We start from the raw sequence: 13,487 nt of genomic DNA on the forward strand, positions 1-13,487 counted from the left end.
AAGGTAAGATTGGATCAAGGAGTTAAAAGAGGTGAAGGTGGACACCAGGGAAGAATGTTACCGGCAGAGAAAAAACTCTCACAAAGTCCCTGTCTGGAATATACAAGCAACTGGAGTCAGGGAGTAAAGCAAAAGGCAAATCCAAGGGCTTTGTAGAAACCGTGAAGACCTTTTTTTTTTTTTTTTTTTAACATCTTTACTGGAGTATAATTGCTTTACAAGGGTGTGTTAGTTGCTGCTGTACAACAAAGTGAATCAGCTATACATATACATATATCCCCATATCCCCTCCCTCTTGCGTCTCCCTATCCCACCCTTCTAGGTGGTCACAAAGCACCGAGCTGATCTCCCTGTGCTATGCGGCTGCTTCCCACTAGCTATCTATTTTACATTTGGTAGTGTATATATGTTAATGCCACTCTCTCACTTTGTCCCAGCTTACCCTTCCCCCTCCCCGTGTCCTCAAGTCCATTCTCTATGTCTGCATCTTTATTCCTGTCCTGCCCCTACGTTCCTCAGAACCATTTTTTTTTTTTTTAGATTCCATGTATATGTGTTAGCGTAAGGTATTTGTTTTTCTCTTTCTGACTTACTTCATTCCGTATGACAGACTCTAAGGACCTTAACTTTTACAGTTTAGGAAATGGGGAGGCAATGGAAGATTTTGACCAGATGAGACAGGAGCTGACTTTTTTTGTAGGAGGATATTCTGATTGTTGTTTTGATAATAGACTGCGTTAATGGTGGGCAGGTAGACCATTTAGTAGGCCACCGAAGTATACTCGAGGCCAGAGCAGATGAAAAGTGATTCAGGGGAGAAGTGGTCTGATTCTGGTTTATTTTGAGGGCGCAACCAACAGACATGCTTGACAGAATGGAGGTGAAGAGGAGAGAATGAGAGGAGCCAAGGATGACTCCAAGTTTTTGACCTGAGTAACTAACTAGAAGGACTGTGGCATGGTTTTGAGTTGCTTTTTGAGCAAGGGAGACCTAACTCTAAATTTAGCGGGAAAAGAAAACTAATGTTGCACTCATATAATCAATCAAGACGGGGAAGACGTACTATATTATATTCCAAGTATGGTAGGTATTTTGGTGGAGGGTCTACTGCTAGATAAGCGCACTCTTAAGTGTTTCTGATTTCTGGGATATATAAAATATACAGGTAAGGGCTCAGAGATCCAGTAGACGAGTAATTTCACACATTTCAAATGCCATGTGGGTGTTCTCGGCCTTAAGCCAGGTAATGACGGATTCAACAATTCTGACGTTTCCATTTAAAAAACGGGGGAGGGTGGTTTGGTGATTTCAGGGCATCTATCTCTCAACTACTACTGAGAGACAGCTGGTCCTAAGGCTCAGCCACGACCCTAGCCCGCCTGGGAGCGTTCCCACTTCCAGCGCAGGCGCCGTCTGGGGAGGGGGCGCGAGGTCTTGCTGCCGGCTGCCGGGCTGAGAGTGGGGAGGGGCTCCCGAACGTTCCCACCCAGCCCCGATCGCCATCTTCCGGCGCGTTCTTTCCCGCGCGGACTCCAACCCCAGCTCTCTGCCCTCTTCTCGCCGGGGAAGGGGTTTCTAGCCCGCGGAGCTCGCGGGCAGTGCGCGTCGCTGAGGTGCGGAACAGAGTCCACCCCCAAGGCAGGGTACGGGGCGGGGCCGGCGTGGCGGCAGCTGTGCGGCGGCGCGGCCCTCCCGCAGCTCCCGGAGCGCGCGCCGCCTCTTGCCCCGCCTGCGCGCGAGCCAGGGCGTGGAGGGAGGGGCCAGGAAGCGGCGAGCGCGCTGGGGAGCGCAGCTGCGGGCGTGGGGGGACAGCAGCCGCGGAGCCGGCCCCGAGAGCGGCCGCGGCAGGAGCGAGCGGCGGAGACAAAGGCTACGGTGAGTGCATCTCCCGCCGGGGTCGCGCTCTGGGCCTCCCACCTTGCTCTCGGGGCCCCTTGGGCGGGGGCCCGAAGCCCCTAACCCCCGCCACCTAGGGCTTCAGGGCGAGTGCGGCCCTGCCCTGCCCGCTGCGCGCTGCGGGCTGTGGGCTGAGCCTGCGGCTCCATTTTCAGGTCTGGGCGAGGTCCTCATGCGGACCCTGCCTTTGGTTTTCCTTCCATTCCTTCTGGGAAATGGTTACATACTCTGTTCCGGATTCAAGACAGGCGGGCGGCTGAGAGAGCCAACCGCCCCCCCGTTGTAAAATGGAAATGAAGAGCCCCCTCCCCCCCAACTTTGCAGGTCTGAAAGTCGGGAGGGTGGCGCGAGGGGCAGGCGGAGAGGGCCCGGGTCCTCCAGGTGAGTTTCGGAGGGGCGGGGACCGCCGGCTCGGGAGCCGGACTCTTGCCTGGGGCGTCCGGCGCGTTCCGCACGCGGGTCTCGCCGCGGTACTTTGGGCCCCGGAGAGAAAGCCCTGACCACCTCGGAGGAGGAACTCGTCCTACTCTTACAGGTTGTTTTACCCAGCGCTTGCTGCTTTAGTTGTGATTTTTGGTAACGGGTGTGGTAGTTAGCGGCTCGGTGATGCCGCATTAATAGGTGAAGAGGAGCCTCGATGGGCTGACTTAATGTGTACATGAAACAACACTGAGATTCCTCTTTAGCTGCTCTTATTTTGAGTGATAAGCTTTTGAAGGGGAATTTGATGCTAATGTTCAGTTTACAAAATTAACGTTTTGTTAAAGGGCCTGACGTATAGTAAGTAGATGCTTAATAAAATACTTGAATGAAAAAATGAATCTTGAAACGTCAGAGAAAGCTGATCTCATATCTAGTACAATTTAGGCACATACTCTCTTGATTCAAGTTAAAGGAAAAAATTGGCAAACACGTTATTTTGGCTTATATGCTTGTTTTTTGTTTTCACGCAACATACACATACTGTTGAAAAATCAGTTATTTTCAATATTAGGAGCATAGAAAATGCATTTGAAATTAATCATTTTGAGGAAAGTTGGTAGACATTTTGATGTTTCCTAAAAATCAACCATATTGATCTAATTTTCTTTTGAAAGAATGGAGAAGATAAAGAAGAGGTGCTTCTATTCTGTTTGGTTGAGACCCTGCTTTCCATTTCATTATGAATAAAGAAGTTTATGTGCTTTTGAGGGACTCTGGCATGGTCTTGAGTTGCTTTTTGAGCAAGGGGGAACTTTAAGGGAAAAAGGAAAGCTAATGTTGCAGTAATATAATTAAACCTCACCACTTACTCAGCAGATATTCATTAAGCACCTATTATATGCTGGCACCTGTGCTGGCTGCTGATTTCCTAGGGGCAAACAAAACCCACAATTATCTTTTTCTTAGCCTGAGCGTGAAGTTCGTTCCTCATTATGGATGTTGCAAGGACAGACTGTCTTATACCCCTAGTGCCTATTTAAAATTGGGAAAGATGGCAGGTGAACAGCAGGAAGTGTAGATCCATAAGTCTATTTAAAGGTTAATAAGTAACTTTATAGGGCTAAGATCATTGGGTTACGTTTTCATATTGTCAGTTTAATAAAATCTGTTTTTTTAAATGAAGAGGAAGAAGTTTAACAAACTAGTATTTTTATTCTCTCTCCCGTATTAGATGTTTTTGGTACAGTGTATTTATTGAAAAGTAATGTTCTGTTTTCTGTAAATAATCTTTGCTGTACAACATGTTCTGTTGTTAAAAATCTCCTAACAGTGGATTCCTTTTCTATAAGAAGTGTTTTTAAATAAAGCACCTTTTCAGAAATTTTATTTTGACCTTTTATTCATCATTTACAAATGGAGTATTGACTTGATAGTACTGAGAAGTGAAGAACTGTTAGTAGTGATTTGTAGTTCTATATCTGAATTTTACCTCTAGTATTAAAACTGGTAAAACTGTTTTAGTAAACAGTAAAAGGATGATTTGTAGTATTGCACTTATTAATTCTGAACGTAAGGTTGTGTTGTCTGTTTTTATCTTATTTACATATGATAAAAAGTACTTATTTGAATTCTTCAGAAGTCCAAATTAATGCGCTCCAAAGTCAGTCTTGATCATTACAGAAAAATGTATTGATAGATTAATAATATTTTTACAGATAACTTTTGAATATATAAATTTATTTATTTATTTTTGCCTGTGTTGGGTCTTTGTTGCTGCTCACGGGCTTTCTCTAGTTGTGGCAAGTGGGGGCTACTCTTCATTGCAGTGCACGGGCTTCTCGTTGTCATGGCTTCTCTTGTTGCGGAGCACAGGCTCTAGGCACGTGGGCTTCAGTAGTTGTGGCACGCGGCCTCAGTAGTTGTGGCGCACAGGCTTAGTTGCTCCACGGCATGTGGGATCTTCCCAGACCAGGGCTTGAACCTGTGTCCCCTGCATTGGCAGGTGGATTCCTAACCACTGCGTCACCAGGGAAGCCCCTAACTTTTGAATTTAGGTGGACACTTTTGACCTGTTAACTGCTTATGCATTGTTGAAGATGATATGTGCATTCAAATAGAACTTTAAAATTTTTAGGGCTTCCTGGGTGGTGCAGTGGTTAAGAATCTGCCTGCCAATTCAGGGCACATGGGTTTGAGCCATGGTCCGGGAAGATCCCACATGCTGCGGAGCAACTAAGCCTGTGCGCCACAACTACTGAGCCTGCACTCTAGAGCCCGGGAGCCACAACTACGGAGCCCACATACCACAGCTACTGAAGCCTGCGCCCTAGAGACCGGGCTCCGCAGCAAAAGAAGCCGCTGCAATGAGAAGCCCACACACCACAACGAAGAGTAGCCCCCCGCTCCTCGAAACTAGAGAAAGCCTGCGTGCAGCAACGAAGACCCAATACAGCCAAAGATAAATAAAATAAAAATAAACTGCAAAATGTCATTAAAAAAAAAGATTTTTACACTTACTAATAGTTTTTTATGGTTCCTATGAATAAGGAAAGTAATCCCTTAAATCTTAGTGGTAGAGAGTTGTGATAGTTTTTCTTTAAATATATATTTCTTGTAGGAAGAGTGACTTGATAGCGTACACCTGTGTGTTCCTTGTAGTCTGTTGATGAGAAACCTAATAACAAATGTAATAGTGATGATTAGAACAGTGTAAGCCTTATGTTGAATAAAAAGTGCTTGGCATATTTTATTTGGGTAAGAATTTCATCAGGGTTTTTGACAGTCAGCAGCGTCAACACATGTTAAAGTAATTTTTCCAAGAAATTAGAACCTGTAATGACTTCTTTATTTATTTTTTTGACTTCTTTATTTTTTGTACTTTAAAAAAAATACCGTGTTTTCAAGGCATTATTCCTACCTTGGAGTAGTTCATAATGTTTTAAGGCTGAATAAATTCGAGGATCATTCCATTTTATAATTGTTGGAATATTCAAAGTGTGTTTATGCTTTCTTCATCAGGGTATGTGTGTTTATTGTTGGGGCTGGTTGTCTTTTTTTGTTGTAATATCCTTTAGAATAATTTAGAAAGCGTGACCTTTATCAGATGTAATTAATAAAGTGATTAAGAATGATACTGGTCTGACATATTGTAGCTGTGCCCATATTGTCTGTATAGATTGTGAAAGACTATTAATTAACAGTTGTAAAATGCTTTAAACTGACTTCTCACATTTATTCAGTAAGATAGGTTTCTATTATGTTTTTATGTCCCAGTTATCTCTCTTTATCATGAAAGTGTTTAGATTTCTCATCTGCTTTAGGATGAGTCTGGGTTATTTTGTTAAGGCTTCCTAAGACTTTTCTCTCAGTTGCAGATGCATATTAGTTTTCATCTGTTTCAGTGTTCTTAATCTCAGTTCTCATGAAAGTAATATTTTAACATTTATTGAATGTTAAATGTTAATAAATAAAGTTTTAGATCTGTCTTAGAGGGACACATGTACTTACCCTTAATAGTTAGGTGAGGGCATTTATTCTGATTTTTTTTCATACTACCTGGAAAAACTTGGAATTTAACTTATTAATTATTAACTTTATGCATTCTGCCTCAGTTCAAAGCTTAAGTATACTTGAACCTTTCTATAATACTAACAAATAATGAACAGAGGAAGACTTAGCTGAAACTGCTCTGGGACCCCATCCAAAGGGAGTTTTTGAACTGAAAGCCAAAAAATTTGGTAATGAGTTGTCTTTATCATGACACCATTAAATACCTGCAAACCTATTTTAGTCAAAATGGATTATAGTAAAACAAACTCCCTCTTTTTCCTAGAAAGCATTAGATAACTCCATGTTAAATTTAGGTGTGTTTGAAAATGACTGAATGATGAGCACTATTTCCATCTTGTGGCTTACTCACTTAGAAATTCATGGTAAGACTTTTTTTTAGTCTATTATAATTTATTAACAAATAAGTATTGATTTTAAATGTGTTTAAGCTTGTAATTCACAAAGTTAGAAAAATATGAAAACAATTCCAAGAAAAGGAGAAAACTAAGATTTCTTATTAAATCTTTAGGATTGAATTTTTGTAAGCATCTCGTACTAAACCAAAATCATTTTGTTTCATTCGACTTAATCTACTTTCACTTTTTTGCTCAATAAAGCAAAAATGAATTTTTTGTATATTCAGCATTGTGTATATTTAGCACCTAATAGATAGTGGGAGCCCATGGATATTTGTGGAACTGAAATGGATGGGATTTGATAAGGGTTTAAGCAGAAAACAGCTTTCTTTCTCTCAGTGTACCTTCAAAGCCTCCCTGTACATTGTCTTTCCCTGACTTTCCAGCTCTTAGGAAGACCAGATAACTTTTCTAGTTAATTTTAGGGGTAAAAAGTCTAATGCTCATTTGTTAGTAATAGGCTTATTTTAGTCATTAGAAGGTGCAGTTCAGAATAATAATGTGTTCAAACTCTTATACAATATAGAACTTTTTTTTGGTAGTTCAGAACTGCTTCAGAGCAAGAAGCCTGCTTTGGAGGAAGAGTCCTGAGAGGCTTCTCTTTTTTACTTTGCCAGCTCCTCTTTAGTATGCTGTCAGATTCACCTGTCCACGGTCCAGTTCAGTGGGGAAAGAGGATTGGGGGAAAAGGTATGGTTTTAATGTGGCTCCTCCTATTGTGATCTGGCAGCTGTGCCTTCTGAGTTGGACAGGTTGTTTAAAGCTGACTCTGGAGGAGTGCTGGAAATGGTTTTCTTGGGGATTCCATGTCTGGGAACCTCCAGCTATAATTCCTGTGATATAATTCTTCTTCTCCAGTCCTTTAGGCTTCTAGTTGCACTCATTTGCAGGCTCACTGTGCCTGGGAGAGGTTTTGCTTTACTCTTTAAGGTAGTTCTGTTACATTTAAACCAGACCTGCCTGTACTTTATTAAGATTATTTCACAGAACACAGTTTCAAGCGTTCCATCGGGGTTTCAGTTTCCTATCTTTCCAGTTCCTAATGTCAAGCACCCCCACTTGAACTCTACTTCTGTGTCTGGGACCTGTTGTACAGTCCGTTGCTGCTACTCCCTTTTTTAGCATCCCAACCCCTCCTTCCTCCATTTCCTCACTTAATTATTTATCCTGCTTTGAATCCATAGTCCACTGTTAAAATTTCTTCCTTTTATAAAGCCTCAGTTCTCTTTTAGCACCTCTCCCTTCATGTACTTACTTGGTAACCACCAACCCCCCGAATCCAGTTCTCCATCTAGTCCAGCCGATACCTGGCAGTTGAGCGTGAATTGAGGAAGACATACCTGTGCTGACCTGTTCTCCTTTCGTGTTGGCCAAGGAGTGTCCTTCGTGCTGTCCACAGTCCTTTAATCATAGTATCAATCAGTCCCTGGTTGAATCACTCTGCCAGTCCCCTGACAATTTTACACCTCTCCTCAAACCTCTAGTGCCTCTTTTCTTCATTTTCTGCTGATGACCTTGTTTCCTGTATATTAAAAATGAAAGCAATCAGGAGAAAACTTTTGTATGTTTCCTCGCATCTGTACGCAGACTCTATGCATTTCCTACTGTGCTGTGACCATCACCTCTCTCACCCCTGGTTCTGTCCCCCTCCTGTCAGGGACTTTGCTTTGCCTCAGGATTTATCCCATTCTCCTGCCTGCCAATGAGCTGTCTCATCAGTGTTTCCCATTTGTATTGGATTATTCCTATCAGCATATAGATATGCTGAAATATCTCCCATCTTTATTTTTTAAAATATTTATTTATTTATTGGCTGCATCAGGTCTTAGTTGTGGCATGCGGGATCTTTTGTTGTGGCGCATGGGCTCATCGTGACATGTGGGCTTCTCTCTAGTTGTGGCGTGCGGGTTTTCTCTTCTTTAGTCGTGATGTGCAGGTTCCAGGGTGTGGGCTCTAGTGGGTGTAGTTTGTGGCAAGAGGGCTCTAGTTGAGGCGCATGAGCTCAGTAGTTGTGGTGCGTGGGCTTAGTTGCCCCCTGGCAGGTGGGATCTTAGTTCCCTGACCAGGGGTTGAACCTGCATCCCCTGCATTGGAAGGTGGGTTCTTTACCATTGCACCATCAGGGAAGTCCCTCCCATCTTTCAAAACAAGCAAACCTATCCCAATAGCACATCTTTCTTCAGCTACTGTTCTTCAAGAGTTGTTATTTGTGGTCACCAGTACTCCCTCTCTGTCTTGGATCCACTGCAGTTGTTTTTTTTCTCCTCCATGCTACATTAACAGCTCTTGTGAGATTGCTTACTAGTGACCTCCTTGGTGACAAATTCCCCAGCCAGTTCTCAATCCTAATCTCACTGGATGTAGCAGCAGAAGCATTTGAAGTGGTTGGTAATTTTCTTTTCTTTGAAACCTTTCTTTCCTTTGTTTCTGGGGCACTTCTGCTTATTTTCAGTTTCTTTTGCTGGTTCCTTTTTGTTGTCCCAACTTCTGAAAAATAAGACAGTGTCCTGAGCTCTATGTTTAGACCTCTTCTGTATTTATACATAGTCTCCTGTGAGCTCATCCTATCCTCTAGCTAGAATTATCATATATTTCAAACTAAAAATGTTATCTCTCTCCTGGATCTCTTTCCTAACCTTCAGACTTATATACCCAGCTGCCTAGTCAACATTTTCAATTAGACATCCCAAATTTAACCTGTCAGCACTGAACTCCTCATCCTCCTTCCTCCTTCCCCCACCCCAGGGATTGTTCCTATTCCAGTTTGCCTCATTTTATTAAATGTCAACTCCATCTTTATTTCTCTGACTGTAACCTTATAGACACTCTTGATTCCTGTTTCTCACACATTCACATGTAATTCAAAAAAATGTATCATGAAAGTATGTCTTTTATTTACCTTAAAATCTACTTTAAGAATAAATATGACCACAGCCTGCTGTCTTCAACGGCCCACCCCCCCCACCCCGCTGTGCAGCCATCCTCTCTTGCCTGTTGTTATTTTAGTCATCTCCTTTCTGGTCTCCGTCTTGCTTCTGCTCTTCTCTGTTCTCAACACAGCAACCAGGACAGTCGTTTTGAAATGAAAGTCTGATTATTTTACTCCTGTGTTCAAAACTCTTTGGTGGTTTTTCGTATCATTTCGAGTAAATGCCAGAATATAACAGTGCCTACCAGGAGGCCCTCCATCATCTGTGTGGCTGGCCTCTCTGATTACATGTCCTACTCGTTTCTCCTTGGCTTATCCCATACCAGGCATGTACCTTGGACCTGCTGGGTGCAGTCTTGCTTTAATGTCCTTAGGGAAAGAGCTTTGTTGTTTTCACTTCAAAATCCCCAGTATTCTGCACATGGTGGTTGCTCACATTTGCCAAATGAATGTCTGCTTGTTATTCATGTCTTTGATAACAGCTTATGTGTATGTTTTTCTAACTAAAAGTATTTCAGTTAAAAGTATTTCACCTAAAACCATATAGTCCCATAAGAAGTAAAAACAAATTTAGATACAAGAGAAAATGGTAAGTTTGAGATCAATTTTTGTGTATAGAAAGTGAGAATACACAGAAAAATGGTAAAGGACAGCGGAGGTGAGAAAGGAATGAAGAGAGGTAAGGTAAATGGAATAAAGAAAAGGAAAGCCTGATTTGGAAGTAGGGTGCCACTTAAAAAAATTTTTTTTTTTTGGCTTGCCCCACATTTCTCTTTAGGCTTTGTTTCTTGAATTCTAAGTCTTGTTGATTTACATGGGTGTAGACACTACAAGTTGGACTGCACTTACATTTTTTTTTATCAGGGGTATGGGTTCAAATGAGATTTAAAACCAAAACTTAATTGCTTTTCAATTGCCAAACTCCTTTCATTAAAGAAAAGCAGTTGGGCTTCCCTGGTGGCGCAGTGGTTGAGAGTCCGCCTGCCGATGCAGGGGACACGGGTTCGTGCCCCGGTCCGGGAAGATCCCGCATGCCGTGGAGCGGCTGGGCCTGTGAGCCATGGCCGCTGAGCCTGCGCGTCCAGAGCCTGTGCTCCGCAATGGGAGAGGCTACAACAGTGAGAGGCCTGCGTACTGCAAAAAAAAAAAAAAAAAAAAAAGAAAAGCAGTTGCCATTACCAAGAAAGTAGTTTACCTGGTGATATTCTTAGCATTTCTTGTTTTTTTGTAGAACGCTCAAACAGAAATCTCATAGTTTGAGGGAGGGTTGTTCGGGGTACAAAAATTTGTTACTGTACCTTGTCCTTTCAGTACTGCACTGCCTGTTTATTCCCCCCTCAAAAGAGAGGGGGGCCTATATCAGCACAATTATTGTAGTTCTGTGGTAAAGTAGCAGTTAGCTACATTAATGTATACAAGTCTATTGAGTAATATTTATTGTATGCATATTTGTGCTCTTAAATGAAAAAAATGGAATATATTTAAACTTAAGCTTAACTGGTATTTAGGTAGGAAATGCAAGTGCAAGAGAAATTAATAATATGTAGACTTCAAGTATTTCATTCTGCTGAGACAAGATTTTTTAATTCTTTTTTTTTCTGAGTTATAGGTCTCATTTCGTGTTGTTTGAAAGTTATCCTTTAAATAAATTATTGAAATAGGTGGCTTAGAGGTTCCTGAATGAATAATTTTTTATGTGCAAGCATAAATTATTCTCCATAAACCAGTCTAAACATTTCCCTGTTTTTTTTTAAATGACATTTAAATTTTTTTTTCTTTTTTTTTTTTTTTTGGGCTGCATCAGGTCTTAGTTGCAGCATGCAGGATCTTTCATTGTGGCTTGGGATCGTCATTGTGGCAAGCAGGCTTCTCTCTAGTTGTGGCGTGTCGATTTTTCTCTCTATAGCTGTGGTGCAGGCTCCAGAGTGTGTGTGCTCGTGTAGGCACGCTGGCTCTCCTGTTGAGGTGTGCAAGCTCAGTAGTTGTGGCACGTGGGCTTAGTTGTGCCATGGCGTGTGGGATCTTAGTTCCCCAACCAGGGATCAAACCCGCATCCCCTGCGTTGGAAGGCGGATTCTTCACCACTGGACCACCAGGGAAGTCCCTTCCCTGTTTTTGTATAATATGTAGTAATTTATATCTTGATCGTCTTGTCTGATGGACTTTTATGTGGCCATAATGTGGACTTAATTTTCACAATCACAGAGGTGTGGACATGTATGTATTTGTTTGTATCTTCACAGTTTTTATAATATGCAAATATAAGTTAATGTATATGCTTGTTACTATAACTCCTAAACAATAACATCTATAAATCAGACTTGATATTTTATTTTTCTTTCACGTTAAAATATGAAATTAAAATATAGTTTTTAATATGAAAACTTACGGCTATTATATATATATATTTTTTTTTTTTTGCGGTACGCGGGCCTCTCACTGTTGTGGCCTCTCCCGTTGTGGAGCACAGGCTCCAGACGTGCAGGCTCAGCGGCCATGGCTCACGGGCCCAGCCGCTCCACGGCATGCGGGATCCTCCTGGACCAGGGCATTAACCCGTGTCCCCTGCATCGGCAGGCGGACTCTCAACCACTGCGCCACCAGGGAAGCCCCTATTATAGCTTTTTAAAAGTTTACTTGCATACTGTGTAGTGTCGTTTCAGCTGACATGCAAGCAAATGCTTTCCTACAGTATTGAATTTATCGTTCTACACTTTGTAGACTAATTAGGTCATCTTCATTAGAATTTGATATTGACCTACCTGAATTCATATGTTAGCATTTCACGTATGAAATAACCATCTTGGATTAATAAGATAATATTTCTGAACTGATGTGTGGTCCTGCCACTACACTTATTTCAGCTATATTCATAGTTTGAGGCCTATCATACTTACACTTCCTTAATTTCATAATGTTCTACATAGATTGTGAAGTAACCAGAGTGATTATATTGAGAAAAGTTAATAAAATTAATAGGCTTTGACTTAAGTCTCATAAAGGGTCATTAAAATAATGCTTTAACATTCATTTAACATTTATCAGACTACTATATGAAATTGTTTCCAATCCACTCAGGGTAAAATACAAACTAAATCCACTCAGTAAAATACAAACTATACTCATCCAGAAAATACAGTCTCACACTCTGTGTATACGATATGGCCCTGACAGCCTCTCAGGAGTATTTCATCTTTGCTCACTAAGTTCTAGCCACATTATCATTCATTTTCTCAAACATGCCATGCTTGTTCTTGCCCTATTAAGGCTTTTACACTTGTCGTTTCCTCTGTCTGAAAGAGTCTTCCCCAGATCTTAGGAAGGTTGGCCTCTTATCTTTCAGATCTCAGCTTAAATATCGACTCATTTCTTTACCACTCAGTTTAAAATAGCCCCTGCCCCCCACTGCTGTTTTGCTTTCTTAACAGCGTAAGTAGGAAACTGGATAATTCGGGCGAAAGCTTGTTATAGAAAGGATGAGATCAGACTGTTAGGTGGAACCAGTGGTGTGTTGGAGCTGGTGAATTGATTGTGTGCATCTCTCCAGCTCCACATTCAGTTGATGGCATGTTGACAGCTTGAAACTGGCTACAATGGGACTGTTTACAACATGGGAATTGGCAAAAGCTACAAACCAGGGCCTTTTTCCCAGAGAGGTGATGGTTAAATATTGATCACCAGACCACAGAGTGGGACCATATAAAATTGCTGCTTTTACAGATTAAAAAATGCTTGAATATTGGCAATTTCTTATGGTTTAACTTAGTGGAGTTACTTATTTCGGTTTAAAGATAATTTCTTCGTAGGAGTCAATAAAATTACCTCAGTGCTTTACCTAATTTTTCTATATTGATTTAATATGTAAAGATTGTCTGTTTATATGTTTGTATATTAATTGCTTAGCGATATATCAAATTTTTAACTAGTTCATTTCAAAGCAGACACATCTGCTTGAGACATCTTTAGGGGTGTTCTTGGCTCTGCAATTAAGTGCTAAGCCCATTGACAGATGTTCTTTTTCTGGTGAAGAAACCAGAGCTGATTCAATTTGAGTTATAAATTGTTAGATAATTTTTTAAAATATGCCTTTCAGAATGATTTACCTAGATACATGTGTGTTCAGTTTTTTCTTGGCTTTTTCTTTTTTTCCTTTGGCCATTATCATTCTTTAAGTGTTTACTTATTATCTGATTATTTACTGGCTGCTCAGTGATTTCTTCTGTGAATCAGTATCTCCAAATCAATGAAATGATTTGTCTTATTTCTCAAGTGTT

At 41.3% G+C, this 13,487-nt stretch overlaps 1 protein-coding gene across 5 annotated transcripts in view; it reads left to right on the plus strand.

Annotated features, from left to right (window-relative positions):
* Positions 1-1,736: 1,736 nt before the first annotated feature.
* Positions 1,737-13,487, plus strand: part of CDC42SE2 (CDC42 small effector 2) — a 111,915-nt gene continuing 100,164 nt past the window's right edge. For 3 of the 5 annotated variants that reach the window (XM_082651799.1, XM_082651800.1, XM_082651802.1), the window contains exon 1: positions 1,737-1,875. The gene's annotated coding sequence lies outside the window, so the exon portion shown is untranslated. The remainder of the gene's footprint in view (positions 1,876-13,487) is intronic. The other 2 variants (XM_082651798.1, XM_082651801.1) reach the window with 1 other exon arrangement.

Source organism: Grampus griseus, assembly GCF_964374135.1.
Source record: "Grampus griseus genome assembly, chromosome: 3".
NCBI lineage: Eukaryota > Metazoa > Chordata > Mammalia > Artiodactyla > Delphinidae > Grampus > Grampus griseus.